The sequence below is a fragment of the Cyanistes caeruleus genome, chromosome 1 (assembly GCF_971803275.1).
Source record: "Cyanistes caeruleus chromosome 1, bCyaCae1.hap1.1, whole genome shotgun sequence".
Classification (NCBI taxonomy): Eukaryota; Metazoa; Chordata; class Aves; order Passeriformes; family Paridae; genus Cyanistes; species Cyanistes caeruleus.
This window is the reverse complement of record NC_141701.1, coordinates 147,295,807-147,320,397: the sequence shown is the minus strand read 5'-3', so window position 1 is coordinate 147,320,397 and position 24,591 is coordinate 147,295,807. Positions and strand designations below refer to the sequence as shown.

The 24,591-nt window shown below is 43.1% G+C and overlaps 1 long non-coding RNA gene across 2 annotated transcripts; it reads right to left on the bottom strand.

The window, feature by feature from the left end:
• Positions 1-12,880: 12,880 nt before the first annotated feature.
• LOC147656016 (uncharacterized) lies at positions 12,881-23,373 on the bottom strand. 2 transcript variants are annotated; one of them, XR_015280919.1, is made up of 5 exons: positions 23,258-23,373; positions 21,519-21,673; positions 20,163-20,357; positions 19,139-19,225; positions 12,881-13,020 (listed from the first exon to the last, which is right to left on the bottom strand). It is a non-coding gene; the product is annotated as an uncharacterized LOC147656016 (long non-coding RNA). The 2 variants fall into 2 exon arrangements; XR_015280896.1 differs by lacking the exon at positions 12,881-13,020 and having other exon boundaries at positions 19,011-19,225.
• Between the last annotated feature and the right edge of the window lie 1,218 nt (positions 23,374-24,591).

Sequence of the window (24,591 nt, the reverse complement as noted above, 5' to 3'; positions counted from 1 at the left end):
GTTAAAAAACTGAAAAAAAACCCCCACAGTGTTGTTCAGGGGACATAAAAATAATGTTGTTTGTTGGATCTGATTTTTCTGCTGTACACAAGGAAAATGTCTTTCCTTCTCTCCTTGTACCCTGCTCAGCAAATCCTTCAGTCTAGCAGAAGCAGTTGCCTCAGGGACACTCCCAGACACACACAATTCCTTTGATTTTACTGGGGCCCTTCCTTGGCCCTTTTGAGAGCTGAAATGTGGCTGGTTCACTGGCTTCCACTGATTTCCCAGGAACCAAAAGCTAGACTATTTTTCTGGCTACCCAGAACTACAACAACCTCTCAATCATTAATATTCTTATATTTTTGGGGTCCTATAATCATTACTTGAACTCATTTGAGTTATTCCACAAAAAATGTGGGCACCTTGGCATCAGACTTATTATACTTTCCCATCATAACATGGATCCTGAAGCAAACTTAAGCTATGGATTGATGACACACCATTTCTGGCTTTGGGGTCAAAGCTCAGGATCTAAAGGACCATGTGGCATAGAGAATTGGTTTGGTAGGGGCTTATTAGTTGTTCAGAACTATTCAGAGGTTCACCCCATATGAGAAATCATTCTGTTGTTAGTCTTCCCACAATTATCTCTTCCCACTCCTGCAAGTTCATGGAAGATATGTGGCTGCCCAGACTCAGGTCTGTAGATGTGTCTGATCTGGTCTTGCAGAGACCTGACACTAGAGATCATGGAAGAATTATTTCAAATTTGCAGCAGCAGAATTCCCCTTCAAAAGGTGCCCTTCCAGCACCTTAAGTTCCAAATATTTTGTAGAAGGAGAGGTGTAGGAGCAGGGGCAGCACCTGAAGGCATTTTCAGCTGAGTGCACTTAACCAACCTCAGAAATGAAGGAAAGATGAGCAGATTTCTAATGACAGGCAATATGCTGGGTGATAAAAGTGTGATATGATCCACTGCTACCCAGACTGCACTAAAGGAAGATGCTCATTACTCCCCAGAAGGAAGAGACTCATTTACCCAATCATCATATGCAGGTAAAACAGCAAAGGAGGTTGCACAAGACAAAACAGACCAGCACAGAAGCCCTCCCTTGTGGAATGAAGTTCAGCAATACAAATGGAGCACTGCGTACATGCTTTCAGTGCATCTTAGCTGTACCCTCTAATAAGAGATCTGTCTAGAAGGTGAAACCTCTCACTACCAGCAGTCTTGGAGTTAGAAATTCCCCGTGATGGTCACTGAGTGTTTGGATTAGGACTAACTGGTGGGAAGGAGCCCCAACAGCCTCATTAACCACTGGAAGCTGCCCTAGCCTTCCCACTCCTCACTGCTGAGCTCAGCTTTAGCCCTGCTGCATAGAAATGCTCCCTTCCCATCCCATTGAAGGGAGAGCACATCCTTTTTCTATTTAATTGCTACACACACACACAGCTTCACTCAACTCACCCTCTCAGTGTGGGATGTCCCTCACTGGGGATGGAGCTGCTGACACACAGGTGCTTGTAGTGCCCAGGCTGCACCTCTCCATCCATTCCCCCAACACTCAGACCATTTCTGCTCCCTGAGCCTGTATCAGCAAGAACGGATTTACCCTCCTTGGAATAACTGGGAAACCAACACTGAAAAGAAAGCCCTGTCATGCTGTTTTAAAAAGCACATTTCTACCAGGCTCACATGCCAGCCTGCGTACTGCGTTCCCTCTTTCTGCTATCCAGTAAGGAATCCTGCAGAGACAATGATGGCCCCTGTGTCTTCAAGTAGTGCAGCTCCTGCTGGCAGCAGTGCTGCATCCAGCACCCAGCAGAGCCTCCTTCCTGTGCCCTGTACCCACCACCCATGGAGGCACAGCCCCCCAGCCCTGCTGCCACCCCCCTTGGGGTCACACCAGCTCCTCACCCCGACACCAAGCTCTGCGCTCCTCATATGGCTACGGAATTTCTCTGTCCTCCAAGCCTGCAAGGATCGTGTTGGGAAACAACAGCAGGCCCTATCCAAGCCCACGCAAGTCAGTGGGAGTTCTCCCATTAAATTAGGTCCCCAAGGCATATGCCTCAATGGCCAATAACCTTTAAAATGAATTACTTTCCTATGCTGGTTTCAGGAGGCCCAGCTAGTACAGTTATTTCAAAAGACACTGCTACAGGCATGATCTTAACATTTAATTACATAACATTTTAATAAGTGCTCGAGAGCATTTGAATATGTCTCCCACCCTTTCTGATTCTGCCAGGTTTGTTTCTCCTTAAAATAAATTTGAGCAAACTGTGCAAACCAGGGTCTAGTTTTTTCAGCTACTAAGATCTCCTTAAATTTCCCCAATGAGTGCAGACTCTCTGCAATAGACAGATCCTCATTCATTTTGGGAAGAAACTGGGACGGAGAGAGTGAGGGAGAAGAAAAGACAGCGAGGGAAAAAAAGGGGGCTTATGTTTCAAAGATCACTACAGGCCAAATATTCTCAGGCACCCTGGCTTTTACAGAGAAATCCTTAACAGTATAAAAATGGAAACACTTCAAAGATAAAATAAATAATTTAATAATAGTCTGCTTCTCCAAAGGGTTTTGAACAAGTTTTAGATTTGCCAGTGAATGTTTCCCTTAGGCTGTAGGCCAGTGGAAAAAAAGACACAGTGTGCCTCTTCTTTCGTAAAATGTACTTTGTGTTATTTTATTTCTTGATAAGATTCAGAAACAATTCTTTCCCTCTCACTCTGCCTTCACAGAAGAAAAAAAAAAAAGAAAAGTGGTTTTATTTTGGTGGTTTATTTTTTTTTTATTTTAAGAAAAGCCAAGGCTTGTACAGATGCAAATGATCTCTTACATATAACACACACTAAAATAATTGTTGAAATAGATCCAAACCCATCCAGATTGCATATTTTCCTTTCTGGTTGTCTCAGTTACAATCACCCACTGAGAAGAACATCAGATGCTTTAGCCAGGTGTGTTTAAAGGGAAGCCACTTGAAGACCCCAAGAGCCTTTTGTGTAATTAAGAGAGTATTTATAAGCAAGACTCTGCAGTATTTATAGACTTGTAAGGAAAATGCACAAGAGTAAACTGCGGCATTAGTGGTTGTAACATACTGAATAGGTCAAAGAGGCTGCTATTTAAGTAAAAAAACCATCTATTTGGCAATCACATGAACAGTAGGAAGGACTGAGCTGCATTAGTGTCCTCTCCTGACATTACACTACTTGGCCTCTACGTTCTACATTGCTTCATCTCAGTTTAAACACCATTTCTTGCAATTATTTACAAGGTAAAAAAGATGAGAGGCTGCCTTGGTTTTTGTGGCTGGATGTTGTGTTTTTCTTGTCTTCACTGATAAGCCCAGCCTTTAGGAGTCCCAGAACCCTGTATCAAAGTATGGAGCAAGGAGAGTCACCCTCAGTAGAGTAGGATCAGGCTAGGGAACACATGGAATATCTGGAAATACAGAAGTCCCTGGAACCTTGTGGTGTGCACCCAGGAGCACTGAAGGACCTGGCCAAACATCACTCTATTTTATTTTTGGAAGGTCATAGCAACTGGGACTGGTTCCCAAGCACTGGAAGAAAGCAAATGTCACCAAGGTCTTCAACACAGTCCAGTCAGCCCTGCCTTGATCCTTGGGATGATGATGGAGAAAATCTTCATGGAAGCCTTTTCCAAACACTTAAAGAACAAAAAGGCAGTAGATAAATACACAGTGTGGGGTGTGCAGAAGATGGAACCAGATTCTTCTCAGCACTGTCCAGGGACAGGACAAGAGGCAATGCACATACATTGAAATATGTACACCACCATTTAAATTAAATAAAACCTTTTTTACAGTGAGGGTGGTCAAGCATTGAAACAGGCTGCCAGAGACTGTAGGCAGAGATACTAAAGCTCAGCAGGAACAGGTCCTGGGCAACCTGTCCTGTGCTGGGTGGGGGTACACTGTCCCCACCCTCTGCAGAGCACATCCCCACCTCACTGAATGCAGGGAGTCTCTCTCACTAGAAGGGGACCAGCTGCTTCTGTGGTTTTGGGTGTTACAGGCTGTGGTGGAGACTCCAACAATGATGTTAATAAAACCAGCCCTTTCCAATGATTTCACCACCTCTTTATTTTATTCTGTGGCTTTCCCATGTTATCCAAGCACAGATGCCTGTGATATCTTTTCCTGATTCATTACCTTCTCTGTATTAACCTCTTCCTACCCAGTAGTTTTCCTTTATCAAGGTGTGTTTAGACATGTCTGGGAAGTATAAATCTTCAGCCACATTAATATACATATGCCCAAATTCAAGAGTGATAGTGAGGTCCATAATTAGTCCAAAACAGAAGAGACCAAAGGGAAGCGATGAATGATGAACAAAAGGTAAAATATCTCCCTTGCACCATAACCCTTTCTTCACTTTTCCATGGGCTGCAGCCTTGCATTCAGCATTATGCAGATTGCCTTTGAACAGGGTTTTTGCAAATGGGATGCTGACATGGAGCTGGAGGATTTTCCTGCAGATATCCAGTCCCTCAGTGCTGGAGGTGTCAGAGCAGGAGACACAGGCTTGGTAATGGCAGATTTGGGAAGGAAGAGGTTGTATTACGGCGAAATCAAATGAGAGTGCTGGTCTCAGAATTTGGGTAATGGCTTGACCCTCTTGAACTAGCACAAATCAAGGATTATTCTGTTGCCATCCAGTGAGTTATGTGGCTGTAAAACTGGTACAAGTGGAGAAACAAGCTCTACATCTTCCTGACGCTGTGTCAGTAAAAAACATTTTGACTTATTTTGTCTGTGCCACCCTGATATTTACCACCATAACTGCTTCCTTTGACTTTTTTTTATTACTGCTTCACTTTAAGCTGTTCTATATAGATACACAATATTACCTTTAATGTGCAAGATCATCCTTCGGTCAACACATCATTCACCAGCGAGACGACATTTGGGCAAAATGGGGAATTTTCACTTCTCCCTTTCCTGTCTCCTGCTTCCTACCAAGCATGGGATATACATGGAGATAACATACTGGACCTGATCCTTATCCTTGTTGCAGCCTTGGCATCGATCTGGATTTACACAGATGTAGCAGAACAGAACTGAGCTTGCTGTCTGTCTCTTTTTCATGCACACACATCACGATTCAGGATTTTGTTCTGACTTCAAAGCAAATGCAGGATGTAGATTAATATGCTGTACCTCAAAGGAAGTTGTCACCAGGCACACAAAGTGCTTTTTCTTTTATGATAACTCATAATTTATCAAAGAAAATCAAATCAATTTGTTGGTAAAAGAAACATGTTTTTCATGAATTTAGACCACAATGAAGGTTTCAATGACAAAGCAAGAGAAGGCTGAATTAATCAGACTTGGCATCTAACACTTAGTGGGGAAGAGCACAAAGCTCAGCTGGAACATTTATTCTCCTGGGAACCCAGTCCCCAGATGGCAGCTTTGTACCCTGGTGTCACTCGCCCTCTCCTCCCATCTCCCTGCTGCTCTTTGCCCTCTGAAGATCAATAACTGCATGGGGTGGATGTAAAACTCGAGTACATCCTGGTGCAAATAACTGCTTGGGGTACAGGTCACTGGAGATGGAGCCAGGAGCTGATCTATGCGGAACAGTCGATGTTCCTGCGCTTCCAGGGTAGTGTCCCTTGCCACAGGCACAAAAAAGGAAGGCAAATTTCATAACATACCCAGAAGTTGTCCCTCAAAGCTGGGCAGAGTTTTTCTCTCATTTCCCAGTGTTTCAGATTCAGGGTTTCCATTAGTGACCTCTCTATTTAGTTCAGAATCAAGGAACTTTCCACAAACACAAAAACAAACAAAAAAGCTGGAAGAAGAATAGGACAGATGATGCCATCAAATAAAAGGAAGAGCAGAGCAGCATCCTACAGCTTAAACAGAAAGGTGATAGCTAAAATAGTCACGTCTAGTACACATCCAATCCCGGGGCTGGATCCCAAGGGACATTGTGTGCAGACAGACAATACAAAGATTGTTATGAACAAGGATTACTTCACCACCTCCTGCAGCCACTTCAGAAGAGAGTTAAAGGTAAGACTTGAAAAGTGCCTGGAAAAACTGTAGCATGTCTGAGGGCAAAAAGTGTTATATTTATAAACCAACAGAACTGAAAGCGCTGGAGCTGGAAAAAAGATACCGAGTCCCAGTCGCAGGGCAGGTTCAGGTAGAGCTTAACTATTCCTGGTGTTTTTTAACCTGTTTTTTCTTAACCTCTTAACTCTTCAGCAGTGAAAATGCTACAGCTTCCCCAGGACAAATCCAAACAGGGATTGCCAGGAGGCAGCAGGGAGCAGACCCACCTGCTTTGTTGCAGAAGAAGGGTTTATCTGTTCACAAGAAAGCTGGGCTGGGCTACCTGTCCTCAGGGCCCCAGACCATTTAATTTAGTAGCACAGGTATAGCCCTCTTCTACTAAAGCCTTTTTATATCTGCAAGCAAACTCCTCACCTTTTTAGTAACATTTTTTTTGTAGTTATAATGGATATTTCTCTGGCTTGGAGGACCAGAGCTGCACCCTGCACGAAAGATGTGGTCACACCTTTAGATCAGCATGCAATTTTTGGAAAGATTTCATTTTCCTGTTGAGACCACCTGATAAGTAGTTGGCAACACTGGGCAGTATTCTGGAGTCTTGATAAGCTTAAATTCAATAAATGCACACATTCTTGGGATCTTAATAATTGAAAGAGTCTGGTTACAGTAATCTAAGAGAAGAAAGGATGATTTTCCCTGCTGGCATGGTTTTATGTAATTGTATTATTACTTGTTCCTTTTTGAAACTAAGTCAAATGAAATGTGCCCTCTCATGATGCATTTTGAACAAGCTGATATAATTCCTTAAGTACAATATTCATGGCACCAAAATGCTCTTCAGTATTAATTACTGTGACAGTGACACAGACTTTTTTTGTCAAATGCCTTTGCAGATTAGCTGGTCAAGGCTCCTTTTCATCATTCATACTCTGCTCTCTGCACAGTAACTCCTGCTAAGCTTGTGATGCAGTCTGAACTTAGCAGATGGGCCAGGTTACATCATGGAAGAGCAGAAATACAAAACTCTGAAGCTCCAAAGTCTGCTCTGGAGACAGACACGATGTAAGATCCTTGTCAGGGTGAGCATAAACCACATCCTCTCAAATTTGTTCTTATTAATAAGAAGTAACAAGACCAGCTGTAATTTATATGTGCTGGTTGGTCATGATTTTCTTTGTACAAGCAGCCAACATATGCTTTCAGTCTAACATCACCTAGTTCAAAGAAAACAATAAAAAAGGACAAATGTCAAAGGACCATGAACATCAGCTCAGCAAGTGTGTCTTGTCTGTAGCACGCAGTGGCTGTGCCAGGGTTTCAATGACAGCCTCTTGCCACATAGGCAGTGATTTGGAGCTGCAGAGGATTGGTATGTGGAAGACAAGATGCTGTAATTTCAGCCAGAGCCTGGAGCAGTTTCTCTCCCCTTCCATGATGATAATCACTACTGTGCCGTTCTTAAACTTTAGGCAGCAATAATAAGACCAAGATCACTTTTGTGCCAAGATCAGTTTTGTTTGTTTTTAAATGAGAGTTCAAGTCTCCTCACTACTTTCCTTTTGCAAGATCAAGCCTGCTGATTATCTTTCACTTGTCTGGGCCTGGGACTCCAGCCATTCACTTTTTGGTTCCCCAGTGCAAGTTTGTAGTCTGTGATTATTTGTGGCAAGCCTTTCTTCAAAAACATCCACATTTACACATAGTAATAATGTTTGTATTCTTCCACCTCCTCTCTGGGCTTCATTTCAATGCTCAAGTGTTGCTTAAAGCAACAAACAACATGCAGATATGTTAAAAAAATCTTGGGTGTTTTGTTCTCCTCCTTCCTTGTGCTGGTGTTGATTTGCCTCGTGAAAATATTCGCCTCCTGATTTTGTCTTTCAACATGTTTAGCAGTGTCTTCCAAATTGCCCTGTGTGAAGGTGAAAGGCATAATCCCTGTCTTATTAAAGCTCAGATCTCTCAGAGGGGTCTCTTTCCCTCAGCTGAACTAGCTGATGCTTTCAGAGGCAGAAAGTACCCTGGGGCATAGCAGCAATGAGAGAGTGAAATTTCAGCACTGATGTATCTAAGAAGTAAGTAAATAAAGCAGTGCATAAATAAAGTCAGAACTCCATTTTCTTGGGCTTATCTTTGGCTGGACCACTGCAAAGCAGTAGTAACTCTGCAGTACAAATGCCAGGCGGTTCAGGGATTGTTCCCAAGCATTTCCAATGGTACCAAGGCCACCAATGTGAACACAGATTTAGGAAAAAATCTGGGTGTTGCATATGCCCACTATGTCAGGTTCAGAAGTTTCACTGAATTAATCCTTCTGAATGTAGTCAGTCATGCCAAAATGCTTTCCAGACAAAGATGAAGAATCTTTGGATTCAGGAGAAAAAAATTTAAATAAAAACTATAGCATGTGAATCTACTGCTCTTCAATCTCCACCTACTGTGACATACATCCACTTTAATTTTTTTGTTCCTAAAATACTTCAAAATTATGAAAAGTTCCTGTCAATTGCACAATCTGATTCTGTACAAGAAGTCTGTCTGAAAGAAAAAAAAAAAAAAGCAAACCAGGGTAAATATATCAACTTTGCTTACAGCAATGACCCTTACACCCCTTACACCACATGTTCCTTATAGCCCTTTGTGCCATCCACCCTCTCATGAAGACAGAGTAAGGAAGCACATCTGTGACTCAAACTGTAGAAGTCAAAACTCAAAGAGCTTTTTAGCAGTGCACTCCTTTTTCCAGTCTCAAATGCAAGAAGGTCATTTGCAGTCCTCAGGGCTCTGAGATTATTTATGAAGCAACAGCCACTACACTCATTGTACCTCCTGCTCTCAATGGGACTCATCGTTCAGAGCTGTTGAGCAGTTGGGAACAATTACAGAGGATAAACTGAATGAAATATGGGATGCTGTGAATGTGTCAAGATTTCAACCAGTGGAATTTACATACATGAATAAATATCGAATGCTGTTTAGTAATGACATTCCTGCATAGCCTCTGTACTGAGCATCTTGCAATGTAAAAATAATTGCTACCTTTATTATCAGTTACCAGCCCTAACAGCAAGCAAGAAGCAGCTTCAAATCTGTGAGACAAAGCAGGAATTAGGAGATGTATCTCCATTAGCTTGTGCAAATAGTAAAAGCTCCATCTCAGCCTCTTTTTTCAGCAGGGAGAGTAAGTGGACTGTAGTTTTCTCTTTGCCTAAATTTAGACTATGATGAACAGAAACACAAGCATGTTGTGGATTAAGACAAATTTCCCCAAGATGTTGTTGTAGGAGTATTAGGACCAAAAAGAGGGATTCTAAAATTCAACTGAGAAAAGCTGTTATTCACAGAAGACGAGAGATCTCTGGACACACAGTGATTTCACAACCCTGGCTGGGGCCTCAATGTTCAGAGAGGCTCATTTCCACCATGACTCAAGCCCCAAATAACTCTTTTGCTCAGCCAAGCACTTCCTTGGCTTGCTGAACCTGGCTAAGTGTCCATCGGGTACAAACGTAACATCTGAACGGGAATCACCCAGACACGTTCCAGGAAAGGCACCCAAACTTTCCTTTTCCCCAAAAGCACGTGGTTTGCCAAGCAGAAAACCCTGTGGGGTCTCAAAAGCTCATAGCTTTTCAAAGGGTAGAATTTTGCCTACAGCTCCTCATCCAAACTGGAGTGGCAATGGGTTGCTTTTCATTTCAGGCTTGGTCACAAATTTCCCTGACTCCTTCCATCACAAAGAGGGAAGGAAATGTATAACACACACAAATGTGTTCAGTGTCCCAGGCCAGAGTGCTTCCCAGCAGTGTAAGCCTAGCAATAAGGGAAATAAGAGTAACATGTAGAAGAAAAGGACAAAATGAATCAGATTTTATGATCACCGTTCACATGGTCCCAATTCAGGGCAGTGTTGCTGTCCAGGGTGAGCTGGAGAACATTCCTAATATCAAAGCAGCCAGTCAGTAGGGTCCAAGAGAGGATTTAAGCAAAATGCCCAATGGGCTGAAAATGCTTGAAATCAGTTTCTAAAAGAGGTGTGGCCCTTGAAAAGGCAGAGAAATGCATTTGCTGTTTCTGAGTTCTTGGATAGCTCTTGACCATTTTGGAGGGAGCTTTAGCCCAAGTGTAAGGTTAAGCACTCATCTTCGAGTTGTCCTAAATGCAGAGCTGTGCATTTGGTCCAAGGCTCCGCTGTGTGTCTCCTGCACAAAGAACTCCAAGTTCATGAATCCAGCTGGGGAATCAGGGTGCTCTGGCAAAAATGATTCTGCACTTCTCCCATCCCATCCATCCCTGCTCCTTCACCTACTGCAGGTTCTTCAGTGTGAGGTTTGTTTCCTATGATGAGCCTTAGCTCTTCCAGGAGCTCTTTGCCCATGAGCCTTTCCCATTCCTGAGGAGAGGAAGGCAAGATGGGTGGATGGAAACATTTGTTCATTCCTGTTTTTCCTTCCCTTTCACATCCCAGTGTCAGTCATAAGGCTCTGAAAGCCACATCATGTTCTCTTATTCATCTCTTGCTAACTCATTAAGTCATCAATTGCTATTGTTTGGTCCTGCTATTAAATGCAATTAACTGCAAGAGCTGATGAAGCAACACAGTTGGGTTCCCCTCCCTGTGGCTGTGTTGGTGTGTACAGACCTCTCAGGGGCACACCAGCATCAGCCCCTGGGATCCACCAACCTCTGCCGAGGCTTTTCTGCCCTGGCAGCAGCTCTTGTAGCAGCAATAAATGGAAGGATTGCAGGTTTTTCAGCCAAAGGTTGGAGTTTATTGCAAAACTCCCCCAAAAGCTGACATGACATCTCCTGGCCTGTGAACTGCAAGGTGAAAAACACCCATGTTGCTGCTTTGTCCATCAGATGTGTGTTTAAACCTGCAGGCTTAAACATGGAAGTACTGGTTTATCTTACCTCGCCTTCTGTTTCAAGATGACATCCTCATCAAACCTCTAAACAATTTTCCTATGAGCCACTCTACCTCTCTGGTTTAAAAAAAGTAATTTTTGTCCTTTTTCTCCCCCAAATGACCATGGAGGTTAAGGAAATTTCTTTTCTGCTTCCACTGGTAGCTATAATGTATAGATCACATATTTTATAGATGCATACATGTACTTTGCTGTGCAACCTTCAGCTTCAGCAGGAGGGGCTTGGCCTGATTTTTGTCCCAGAGTTACACTATGGATCAGCGAGAAATGATGAGGGTCTGGACAGTTTTAAATCCCCCCACTCTGACAAAGTCAGAATCATCAGGAAAAACACCTATTTGACTCCAGGCTGGGAATACATACAGGTCCCAGGTAATTATTCAAGTTTCTAAAGGTCTTCCTAGCAACCTGGGGGTCAGGGGATTTCTTTCCATTTTAATTAATGTTTGATTGGGTAGAATCCAAAGGCAGTTTACAGAGTGAAACTTCCTACTTGCCACAAGCTGTTGGCATTTTCATGTCCTGTTTATGTCAGTGGGGTACTCAGAAGTATTGTTTAGGTTTTGAGGGAGAGTTGTGTTGTTTTAGAAGCACAGTTTTCGCAGAGGAGTGCTCTGATCTCTGAAAATCACCTCTCTAAGGTGTTTTCATGTGCACACACACAAATAATGGCATCAACCCCACTGAAATCACTGTATTTGTAAATCTTGGCCAAGTCTGTGCTTAGTAAATATTTTAATACTGTTTTATTTTCTTTTTTCCTTTTTCTTTTTTTTTTTTCCCTTCTGTATTCTGATGCATGCAGCCACTATCTATGGTAGACTATAGAGACAAAAGATTTTATGGGCTGCACACAGGATCTTTCACCCCTAACATTTTCTTTCATCCCAGTCTGGTCCAAAACAGGCTTGGAACATATTTGCATGATGGTGTCTCACCCTGCCTGGAGTCTATTCTGTCACTATTCTGGCAACAAGCAGAGTTGTCAATCTGGCACTTTATACCAGCTTGGGGTACACTAAAAAATGTATAAACAACAGCAAGACAGAGAAACTTCCTTCAGCATTTATTTACCAAATAGATAGGGTGGGAGATGTCCTGTTCATTTTAGTGATGCATTTTATGACCTTCTCATGATGCTTTTATGCCTATTATGATCAGTTTGCCTTTTTTATCAAAAAAAAGAAAAGCTAATGTAAAGAGCTAACATTCAAATAACATTTAAAACTGAGATAAAGTGACAAAGCTCTGCTGGGCTGACGTTGTGACTGACATTTCTCCCTTTGTTGGGAGTGGCAAAAGGATAGAACTGCAAGGGAAAAAAGAAAATAATTTTCAACTTTCCATTTAATTATGGGAGCCTCTGTCAATTAGTATCTGAATTCATCATTTTAAGGGTAGGCCCCTAAAGCTGCAATAACAGCTCCTCTCTGAGCATCCCTGTGCTGCTGTTGACAACCTCCAGGTGCTACATGGTGCCTGCAAGGAAGATTTGGGTCCAGAGGCTCCTTCCTCCTGGGTGGAGGAAATGCTTTTTTAATCATAGCACTGTGTTACTCTGCAGTTCTGTAGAGTGAAGGAAGTTAACCCCAGTGTGAAACTTGGTTTTTATCCTTGGCTTCTTGGACAAGTGACTATTCCTGCCTTTAAAATGGGGGTGAGGATCCCTGGCTAAGAAAGGGTGAAATAATGATGACACTAGAGATATTGATAACTCTGGAAAAAGTGATATTGATCCATGCATTTTTACCTCCTCCCCTGCTTTCATAATTGTACAGTTATGAAATAAAGTGTTCTTTCCCCTTTCTGTACTTGGAACATGGTGATTTATCAACATAGACAGTCTGAGGCCCAGCAGATAAAATGCAAAGCGTGAACTGAAGTAAATAACTGAAGTTCACAGCATGAACTAAATCATGTTTTATTACCTTTAATATTTCAATTGCTTCTTAGCATGAGAAGCAGAGACCAGGATGCATTCAGGAGCTCTAAACCTCCCTCTCCTTTGTATGGCTTTAGCCATTCTCCTCCTCCTCCTGGGGAGCCATCCTTCCCTGCAGAGAAAAGCAGGGATGTAAATTCACCCTCCTCAGGAACCAGCTCTGGGATGTGGCAATTTCAGGATTCCTCACAGAGCACATTGTTAGGGAATCCAAGTTGGAAATTTAATCTCCTCAGGCTGCTTCTGTAACAGAGGGAGTCAGAACTCCCCAACAGGGCATCCTGATCTCACACCCCCCAAATTTTTCCTCAGAGGGTGCATTTTTCTCTCTGACATTTATGGAGAGCATCTAAGGCACTTCAGCCATCCTACCAACAAGCTGACATGCTTGGCAAGATCAAAAATCATCTTTTCTCCTGCCATTCTCCCAGTAGTTTATTAACCAATATCAGCTGTGATTTCCATTTTGAATCTGGCTGACCCTGAAGATTCTCTTAGTGTTTCAATACATTCTTTCCTCTCCAGCAGACCATCTCTAATGTGTTCAATCCTCTTCAATAAATCAGTGTCTCCTGCATGGGTCAATTCAGACTGAAGTCTGCAGCTGCATGCAGGCTGGATGGCAGCAGAACTTCTCACCTGGTTCTTCAATAGGAGAAGAGAAGCAAAACACATGGGAACTGAAAGCACACTGGATGAAAAACTGTGGGCTGTTGCTCATTAGTGGAGACCATGACTAAATTACTTGATGCAGGAATTTAAGTGCTGAGCAATTTGCTCACTTTCTACTAATTCTCACTCCTGAATCCTTCATTTTCATGTTCTACCACCATCAAGTCAATTATTAGATCCACAGGTCCACATATAAATAACCACAGTAAATGTTTATTAAACTGATTTTCACATTCCAGCACCTGAAAAAAATCACTGCATTAAACATTGATAAATGATTGCTGAACATTTTAAGCACTTCTACTCCAAAAGTTTCCATTTTTCATGTTTAGAAATTGCTTCAATTCTTATTCCTACAAAAAACCTGTTTTGGACAAACCAATTACTTAAAATTGTTTGACTGACTTTTGCACCAATAGGAAAAATATATTTGGGAAAATCTTCTGTCTCACAAACCAACAACTGCAAACTTTAATTCAACTGCTCTCTCAAAAGGCTTTACAATTTCATACACAAGTTTATTGGCAGAGTCTAGTGAATGAATATGAGGATGATTCTTTTAAAAGAGTTTCCTGGAAAATGCCACCTTTGGTTGATATTTTTCTTTTCCAGGAATTCTGAGAGTTTACACAAAAGATTCAGTGGAGCTATACACACAGAGAAGTGAATGTGTTATTTTCAAACCACTCTGCTGCTACTTTCTCACCATTTTATGCTTTTTACTCAGCCATTCCGATCATCTTTTCATTATCAGACAAATCCTAAAGAATTTCCTCTGGCGACTTATCTGCTGCAACAAGAGAATGTTTTCCTTGAGCAAGGATGAATCAACATTAGGTAAAAGCTTCAGGATTTTACTGAGGCTTTAAAAGGCTGGAAAGTACCAAGCTGAAGCACATGTGTCTTTTGAACCTCATTCTCCTTTCACCTACCAGCTTAATGCAGTCACCCTAGTTTTGCATCCTCTGTTCCAAGAAGAAAAGCTTGTAGGGGTGCCAAGTGTTTGTAAAACCAGCTGAAGTCATTAGACTGAAGGATTTCAGCAATTCTGAAAACTCAGGCTGTGTCTTCCTTCCTTTTGCTTCCCTGATTGCTATAAAGGATCTCTTCTCTCTTGTAACAGCTGCTGCCTCATGCACGTCTCCCAGCTCACAGACTGGGACCTGGGCACTGCTGCCATCCTAAACCAGCTGTGCCTAAAGCCTAAAGCGTGCAATTGTTTGGGGTGCTCTCCCCCATGAACCCTCTGCTTTCATGGGCTTGGACAGCTCATCAACAAAAGCCAGGTCAAAGTTCTCCAGTGCCCTCTGCCAAAAGCAGGTTTCCATGTAGGCTGGTCCCTGGTGCCTGTGTCTCAGGGAGGAGCAAAGGAGCAGCCCTGGAGCTGGGATTGCTCTCCCCAGCAAGGACTGGGGAGAGATGGGTGTCTTCATCTGTCCCCAGCAAGGACTGGGGAGAGATGGGTGTCTCCATCTGTCCCCAGCAAGGACTGGGGAGAGATGGGTGTCTCCATCTGTCCCCAGCAAGGACTGGGGAGAGATGGGTGTCTCCATCTGTCCCCAGCAAGGACTGGGGAGAGATGGGTGTCTCCATCCTCTCCTGCCCACTGAATTGCCAGCAAGAGATGAATTCTTCCCTCAGGCAATTTCTTTCCACTCACAGCAGTGGCACCTTTTTCCCTTCACAAAAATCACTCATTACCCCAATCCTAATGTGCCTTTTCTTCCCCAGCTCACCTTCCTCTAAGGGGAGAATTATTTCAGTGATGAGCAGATTTCCCAAGCAGAGTTTAGCTGAAAAGCAGCACAGAGGCTGAAAAACTGCATTATGCATTAGGCATTATGATATTTTAACAGGGCTCAGTATCATTTTGCTTCCAATCACCCAGAGATCCAGCTATTCTTCTGCACTGGGAGCACCAGTAAATATTTGATCTGTTCAATCTGCAGTCAGCCAACCAAACAAGGACTGACTGTTCCACCAGTCTCCTTATTTTCTTATCCCATGCTCTTTGGAGGGATTCTTAAGTCAACAGACTCTCCCTCACTCCTTCCCTCCTTCTCTCTCAGATAATGCATCTCAGCCCTGATTTCACTGTTAAACTCCACGGCAAGATGGAAAATGCCAGCCACAGATGTTGCCTACACTTCATTATATTGCATGCGCATAACAAATTCCTCACCAAAAATTTTCAGGGTTGCATTATTACTTATTCCATAATGTAGGAGAGGAGTTAAAGCCGGGGGAAGGGCACTAAGGAATTCTCAGACACACAAATATCCCCATGCACAGACCCTCTGAGCTGTTCCTTAGCAGGGAGAAGTGTTTATACCCAAAAGTTGTGGTAGGAGTGGTAATAATTTCTCACAATACAAATTCCCCACAGTACAAATTTAGCAATTCATTCTCCTTTGAGTGGTCAAAAGAAGCTCAGCAACCGTAAGATTTTATAATTAAAGAGCTGGAATAAGGCTTGAGAGAGGTAGGCTGATTTCTCTTCTTCAAACTTGCATATTCTCGAGAAACACTTCACTTCCCCAGACAATGCTGGCTGATGTGACTCGTGATTTTGAATGTTCCTCTTGACATACACAGCTTTTCAGAGCTTGCTAAGCACCTAGAAAGTTAAATCCCTGCCTTGCATCTGCAGGCACCCACTAGGGTAGAAATGAAGAAGTTCAAAGCATCTGGCCATTGGAAATGCCACACCAGCACCACAGCAGCTCTGCCCAGCAAAGGATTAAATGTGAAATTAGGACCAGCAAAGCATCCAGGCTCCATGAATACCCATAAATAAAATCACAGCTTCATGTCCAGGGCAGGCCTGTGGTGACCCACATGGCTGCCCTGTTCCTGGGGGCTTTCTTGGCTCATGCTCTCTGCTCCTGTCCCTGTCAGGGGTTTGTGCACCTGGCCATGGGCAGGAAGCAATTTGGACACTGCCACCCCAAGACTGAAGGAGAAAAGAGGGGAAATTATTTAGCAATGCAGGTATAAAGTGTCACTGCTCCTGGCTGCAGGTGAGGGAGTCCCTTCAGCCAGCTTCAGCCACAGCCACCATCTGTGGGTTTGGGCATGGGCTTCTGGATCCCAGGGAGTCCCACTGGGCATCCAGAGCTGCTGGATCAGGATGTTTTCTTTGGAATGCTCAAGCATGGACAAGCAAAAGGTGGTGTGGTCAGAATGGTCAAGAAAGAGGTGTTGAGGTCAGAAAATACATCTGGGCCCAGATCAAAGATTTTAGGTCTTTACCTCCCTCGAAAGAGACTTTAAAGTTTGTATTTCTGCTGTCTCTCTGTTCCCTCTCTATGAAGGAACAAGCTCCAAAGAAGTAAATAAATACATAAATAAATACATAAATGAAGCCTCTGTTAGATACTTTCCATCACGAGACAAAAAGTTAAAATGCTGGGAGATGTTACATGTACAGACAGCTGGCACATTCTTTTGCTGTCAGTTCTCTCCAGCAATCAATATTATGAAATGTTATGATTATTATCAAATATAATTATGTTAATTTTGAAGCTGTTATGAGCCCCATCTACTGCCGTCATTACACTTTGAATAAATGATCTGAGTTTTAAAAAATAAATAAAAAAAAAATTAAAAAAAAAAAAAGAAGTTGAAGACAAAACTTTCTGCCTAGCTGTTAACTAGCAAGGAAGATTTAGGTAGGCAGACGGATCCGTTCCTTGTGGTGTTCATCTTGATAAATCATGGCTTTCCTCCAAATAGAGGCAGAGTTCAGTATTTCACACCATGACAGGTTCTCTCTGTACTTTGTGGATAAGGTTGCTTGGATCAGAACCAAACTTGCAGCTATTCACAGAAGGTGGTAGAGTTTCTAAAGAGGCATGTCTTTATTGTGGGATGGGGCTGCTTGCTGCAGGCAAGCTGAGCCCCCAGCCCCATAGTGCCAGGCACTGCATAAACACAGGGGAGAGACAAGGCAGAGACAAAAAAAAGCTGTATGGAGAAGCTGGGGAAAGAGTGTAGCTGAGGTCTGGCTGCCCAGTCCTGTGCTCTGTACCCAGTGGACCAGATGTTTCACCAAAAAGCTTCCCAGGCCTCTAGCAGGCAAACATCATAGTCATTGCAGCAGTGGTAAGAACATGCCAGATTTTCTTGTTGGCTACAGTTTTTGAGATCAGGAAAATCTGACCATGAGAATTTGCAGAGGGGAGATTTAGGACATCATCAAGAGCAAAGGCTGTTGTCCCAAAGCTGCACTTCTTCACCCCATGGGATCTGAAGCTTCCTGGTGCTGTTTCTGCTGCTCTCCAGCTCACCTGGATTTCATTTCACACTTGAAGCTCAGCTGTGTTTTGCCAGGATGGTGGTGAATCCCAGGGGCTGCTGATGCTGATTTATGGCTCTGAGGTGCCAAAGCCAGGTGCAGACTTTCCAGGGGGTTCAGGTCTGCTTTCCCCCCCGTCCAGGGCTCCCTGCAGCCAGCTCTCCCCTGGGTATGTGAGGCAGGAATGCCTGCACAGCCTCCTGGGGATCCGTGCTGCATCCTCTCATAAGCTGGATGAATCTCAGTTTCCGGGTATTTGCATGCCAATGCAGGAAAAACACAGAGGGTAAGGCTGAGATTTGCTGCTGAGAGTTTGGGATTTGCAAGAATGCCAGATTCAGAGACGCTCCAAAGGGCAAACAGAGGGTGAAGGCACAAAGGTTAAACAAGAAAAAATAATTGCATTTGCACCGAACCCTGTGAGCAAAAACCACCCGGCTAACTTCAGCTCTGAGGTGAGGTCTTGCTTCCCAGATTAAAAAATATGCACTCCACTATTTGAGACAGAGAATTAAATAAAACCACTCCTGCTCATCTCATCTCACATGCTAACAAAATTAATGGCAGAGGTTTTTTTGAGCCAATCACTCATTAGCCTCCTTTCCCTGCTCCCTAAACCTCCATAAACACAAGCCAAAACCCTCCCTGAGAGAGATCTCGGCTGCAGTCAGGTTTTGCTTCTCTCCGGGCCGGTGTGAGATTATAATGCTTCTCAAGGTGTTCCCTTCCTCATAATGAAGCTCCATCTGTTCTACAGATGGTAAAGATCACAAGAAACAGCACTAAATATCCCTCCCCCACTGAAGAGTTTTTTTACCTTATGGCAATGTTGCTCTTTGTTTTCCCTGCCTTTCCCAGGGGCAGGGGGACACCTCTATTGCCCCAGCCAGGCTCTGTGCTGGTGGCTGCCTCTGCACAAGGAGGGCTTCATCGATTTTGTGCAGGGGAAAGGAAACCTTTTACACTGAATGTTCAGGAAACTGCACAGTGGCTACCCTTAAATACTTTTCATCCCATCTCCTCTCGACTGCTGCTCGCACCAGCCCCAGCTTTGTCCCCAGCAGACACCTCCCTTTCAAGGGCAAGCTGGAATATGTCACAGTAAGGACCTGACAGGTAAGACACAAAGGGAATTCAGGAGGTCACATCCTCAAGGATGGACAAGAAATTTATTGGTGTTAACTGCTAGTCTCTGCCCTACGGATTTCTGTGTGCCTTTGGCACAGGAAAATAATTTATTTTTAATTTTGTTGGGGGGTACTTGCATGAGCATTTGAGCCTGTAGAGAGGCCAGCAGGGCAGAGCTCCTGGATGTGCTGCAAGTTTTCTCCTCTCTGGTGTAGCTTTGCTGAGCACCCAGACATGGAATCAGAGAACATGGAGTTATCCTTGATGATCTTGCCCTCCATACATAATCCAAATAATTAAATTCACTTAGCTAGATAAACAAGTTTTAGTTCTGAAACTACAGTAAGTTACAGGGTAACCACAGTGGATCCTTAGACAATCCTCTAAGGCAGCTGGCAATGGACTAACTTCATTTATGTGGTTTAACATTTGCCTAGCAGAAAATACTACTACTTTTCTCTTCTTGACAGGTAGATAATCCTAAGAGGTTTGACTACCACATTAACATCCAAACCACAAATGATGGGTAATCTGAAAAGCTGGATTTTCTGACACACATGCACCCTTTACATCTGCTTTCTACATCAGAGCCTGAATTAGTTCTAATGTTGTGTTTGTATTAAATATGTGGATTAATAGAGCTCAGCAAGAGTGCTGAATTAGCTCTTCCTGTCTCCAGTGGATTTGGACTGCAGCTCTCCATGCAGAGACAGATGTGATGCTTGTTATATTTTGTGTTTTGTGCTTAGAAAAACTGTGGCTCACTACAAAATCAACAGTTGCCTGTTCAAAAGAAGCCATTCTGGACATCTCTTAGAACTAAGTAAATTTGGAAGTGGCAGGGACAAAGTCCTACAGGGAAACATTTTGAGGCTGTTGGCTCAGAGTGAAGCCCACCAACAGTGCCATTGCTCAGGGAGAACTGACCCCTTTCATGCATAGCTAAAGACCAAAGTCCTGATCCAGGAAGATTTAATGGCACTGGGGAGCCCAAACAATGAAGATATTCTGCTTCAATGTCCTGGCTCTGTCCCAGCTCAGGTAATTATTCCCACTTATCTAAATTTCTTCCTCCATTTTCCCTGCCATTTAGCAATTTTCTTCCCTTCCTGTCCAAAACAGCAGTTGAACAGCCCAGCTGGCTGCTGGATACTCACTCTCCATAGAATCATGGCCACAAGTCTCCTCTGTGCAGTTTGAAAGACACTTTGGGACTTTAGGAATTGGGCAAAAGAGAGAAGCAATGTGCAAGTGCTGAGTTTTGTTTCCTTTCTTATTGGTCTTGCAACTGTGGCACAAGATCTTAGAAGCTGAGAACAGGTAAAGCAGCATTTCCCCAAGCTCAGAACTCTCTGAAAATAAAGGAAAAATCACAATGAAGTTTGCCATAACCAATTTCCCCATGCAAATACCTTGCTGAAATAATAGTGCTAGCAATGTCCCAGAGAGAACACGTGCTCATGACTGAGGTGATGGTGACACTTCTGGCTACCTGGCCGTGGTGTGGAAGTCACCAGAGCTGGGCTTATACATCCCTTGGGTAGGACCTGGAGGTACATCAAGCTCTGAACACACAGATTGGGGCACCACAGGTCTGCAATTGCACTGGGCTGCAGATGTTGATGCCTGAATCAGGGCTGTGGACAAGGTGACAGCACCACCTGGACTGAAGGTCTGGAGCTGTCTGTAGGCACAGGGACTGAGCTGTAAAGTATCTGCAGATGGGGAAAGGGAAAACCTGTCTCCCAAGCCTTCTGCAAAACTGAGCCTGCAGCTCCCCGTTCTACAGGTTGCAGCAAGTCTGAGGTGACAGCCTCTCCTTTTCCTTTTTTTAAATATAGACGAGCGTACAGGATTCACAGGATCAAGCAAGAGGGGCTTTGGCTTTGTAGCCCAGCAGTTGGGAGGGACAGATCTGCATCGGTGTGACTCACTCCCTAAAAATATCTGCGTCTCTCCATTGACTGTGCAGGGAGCCCAGGGTGACCAGCTTGATGTAGATGTGCGCTGCGGAGATGTCTGAAATTAGACGAAGTAAATCCCGTCCCCAAAGCCAGCCTGGTAGGAGGTAGTGTGGGATGGTGTAATGCAAGAGTCTACATGTGAGCTGGAAGTCTGCACTCCCACTGCCGGCTCCGGGGATCTGCTGAACGTGGTCGGTGGAGCCTAGGAAGCGATTTGTCTCACTGTAAAGCAGACTCCTACGTCTGGTCAGTGAATCACTCTCTATCCACCCACATTTCTGCAAGATGGATCCTATCCCTGAAGTTAGGAGAGATGAATCTCACCCCTATGTCTTGTTCCTGTCTTTTTGTGTCTGCTGCTGAGTTTCCAACGTGCTATAGAACTAAATCAGTTGCTCAAGTTAGGTTTTACTTCACTTTTCCTCCATCTCCCACTGAACCACGATAAAAACATTTTGATGTTTATTTTTCAAATTCCATTTCCAAGCTGAAGCTCATAATCTTCCAACCCTTCCTCAGTTTGAGTGAAGCCCTTCAGTATATACACACCTCAGCAGTGCCTCAGGACCTTCTTCCTCCTCCAATTTCTATGTTAAGCTTTTAAAACTCTCAATTTTTACAGAGAGCTCAACCTGGCTAGCCCTTTTGGACTGCAATTGAAGTAACACAAATCTTTTCAGCATTTCTTCTTTCTCATCTGGATACTGTGGAACATTGCAAAGGGAAAGTTTCTCATAGACAATTGTGTGTCAGGTGCACAAATTACAGAACTAATTCAGGCTGTGATTACATTTTCTGTATGGGTTTTCAAGGCATATGATAATGAATATTAATAGAAACTATTTCTCTGGTAAATGATTATTTTCTCAATAGTTGGTGTAAATAAACCCACTTGGATATGAAACAGATTTTTTGATGTCTATATCAAACAAATGCAGTGATGTATTTCCACAAGAAAAGGCACACCTGCCAGTATACAACAGTAGAAATGTAAATATTTGCAACTTTTGTGAAAATTAAATACAATCCTCCCAGGCCCAACTTGCAGCATCTGAAGACAGAATTTAGGTTCATTAGCTAACAAAGAAGGAAGAGGCACAAAAGCAGAGAGAGACTGAAATGAAACTTGAGGAATCAGCCTGAGAAGGCAGAGTCTGCCTTGACAACCTCCAGGTGCTTGTAAGCAGATGTCACAGGTGAGTTGGTCACTCAAGAAATCATTCCCTCACAGTCAGTGGAGACAAACAAGTACCTAAGGCAGGATTCTCTCATCCATTTTAAATACCTAATTATGATGAAATGAATTGTTGTCTCCCTGGACTCCACTGACTACAGAGGGAGCTGAGGGTGACCAGCCAAGATTCAGGCAATCAGTCTGATGTACATTAGAGCCCACCATGCTTTTTAAATTAAATGCAAATTTTGCCAATTTTAAAATAAGGGAAGAGTCATAGCCCCCAGACTTTGCTTATTTATCTATTTGAGGGACTGTATCCCAGTCAACTTCATCTTCCACTCCCTTTCATTGTGCTGTAGTCAGGATATGTGGAGCTGTAGCCTCCTCTGTATTGCTTCACTTGGCAAGTAACTCTTGTGTAAGGTTGGAGTTATAGAATTGGAGAATAATAGAGTGGTTTGGGCTGGAAGGGACCTTAAAGATCACTTGATTTCACTCCTCTGCCATGGGCAGAGACACCTTCCACTAGCCCAGGTTGCTCAAAGTCCCATCCAACCTGGCCTTGACAGGTAATGGGCAACAATATCAACTTTAGGAGAATATCAAGAGAAAAATTCATAAAAGGAAGAGAAAGCAAGGCAGGGCAAGAGAGAAGAAAGGAAGAGAAAGGAAATTTGTGTGTAAATGCCAGTTTCTTTCTGCCAAAGTGGAAGTCTTCTTCAGGAAGCAGATGTTATCCCTAAAGAGCTGTGTTTACTAAAACATTAAAAATAAAAAGGGGTTTTGACAGATTGTTTCTGGCCTCCCACTGTTTAGTTGCAGTCAAATCTGTCAATAAGAAGTGGACAGGGGACTTGAGGGAATATTTACAGACATCTATTCTGAGGACATCAAAGGGAGCTTCACTGATGAATTTGCTGTCCTACTGACTCATTTTTTCAGAATCTCTAGACACATGGAAGGGTGTTAAAAAGATGAAGGGGTAAAAAAATAGAACAACCTACTGCTCCTAAAAAAATTACAAAACTTAATCTATTACATCCTCCAAACCTGGCTCAAATATCTTTTAAAGGGAACAAATATTGAAAGAAATGAAAAAGCTGTAACAGACCTCTTAGCTCTTACACTCTCTATACCTGTAGGTTATGGCCTTTTAAAAGCATCTAATCATCCAACTAAGCTACCATGTGCTTTTCTCATGCTCTCAGTGTGCTTCTTTCCCTTTTCTTCTTTCTCTGCTGCCGTTGCTGCATTGCCTTCTATTAGATCACAATCTCTTCAAGGCAGGAAACTTCTCTTAGCGTTTGTATGAGCAGAAGAGACATCTGTCATGACTGAAGCCCTGAGGTTCTGTCATGAGACACAAGAAGGAGCAGGAGGAAAAGTGGGGTTTAGGAAGAGAAAATAAAAACTGGACAAACCAGGTTCATGAAGGTTTTTGTTTGATTATATTGTTAAAGTGTCAGACGTGCTGCGCTTGGATTCTGCATGGACGCTAATTCTCTATGCCTGATTCCTTTTCCAACTCAAAGAAATATTAGAAAACAAAAAGAAAGTACTCCAGAGTAGGCTTCTGTTTTCTAAATGGATTCAAGAAGCTCAGGTGAACTTTGCATTAAACCAATTTGTCCTCATGAGCAGAGAAGTGGAGCACCCCAGGCTGGTCTAGTACCATGCTAAGACACGTGGTTTGATTTAAGAATGCAAGAAAGATCCTGAATGTAACAGGATTAATCAGAGGTTGTGTATGCTGGCATGTCTTGGTTGATATCACTGCAAAGTGTCACAAAGATAAGCCTTTCTGTGGGAAAACATTTCTATTCTCTGTTAGGTTTCTTTTCCTCAAAGTGAAGAGGAAGAACAATTGCTCTTGACTTTCTCAGACCCTGAAGGGCCTTTCACAGTCATTATTTCTGTTTTAAGAAGTGCAAATGAAGCAAATAAAAGCAAAGACCAGACCCAGAAAAGACATTTTAATATCAGATGCCTGTCCCAGCTCTACTCATGACAACACCTGCTCTGTGCTGGGTATGTGCTGGTTCATAGGTCTGAGTACTCCTAATTCACTTCAACAAGACCCAGATTCTCAAAAATAAGGCAGTTTAGAACTATTTTCCCTCAGTGACAGCAATGGGGTTAAGACCTTTAAGAGGAGCATTCCCTACTTGAGGTGCTGGGATACACAAGTTCATGCCCCAGGTACATGGCTCGAAATTGACCACTTTTTAGGAATATAAGTTCAATAAGCCCTCTAAAAAATCCTTGTTCTGCAGCCTGATTTGGATACTTGGAAAGGGATAAGGTGTTTTGGGGCCCTATCCTGCTTTCTGTTCTGATTACAAAATTGATATTTAACAGTAGTTTTTAAAAATACACAGTGACTCCCTGAATACAAACCCAAGCTTCAGTGACATGATTCTATTTTTCCTGTTGAATAGTGCAAAA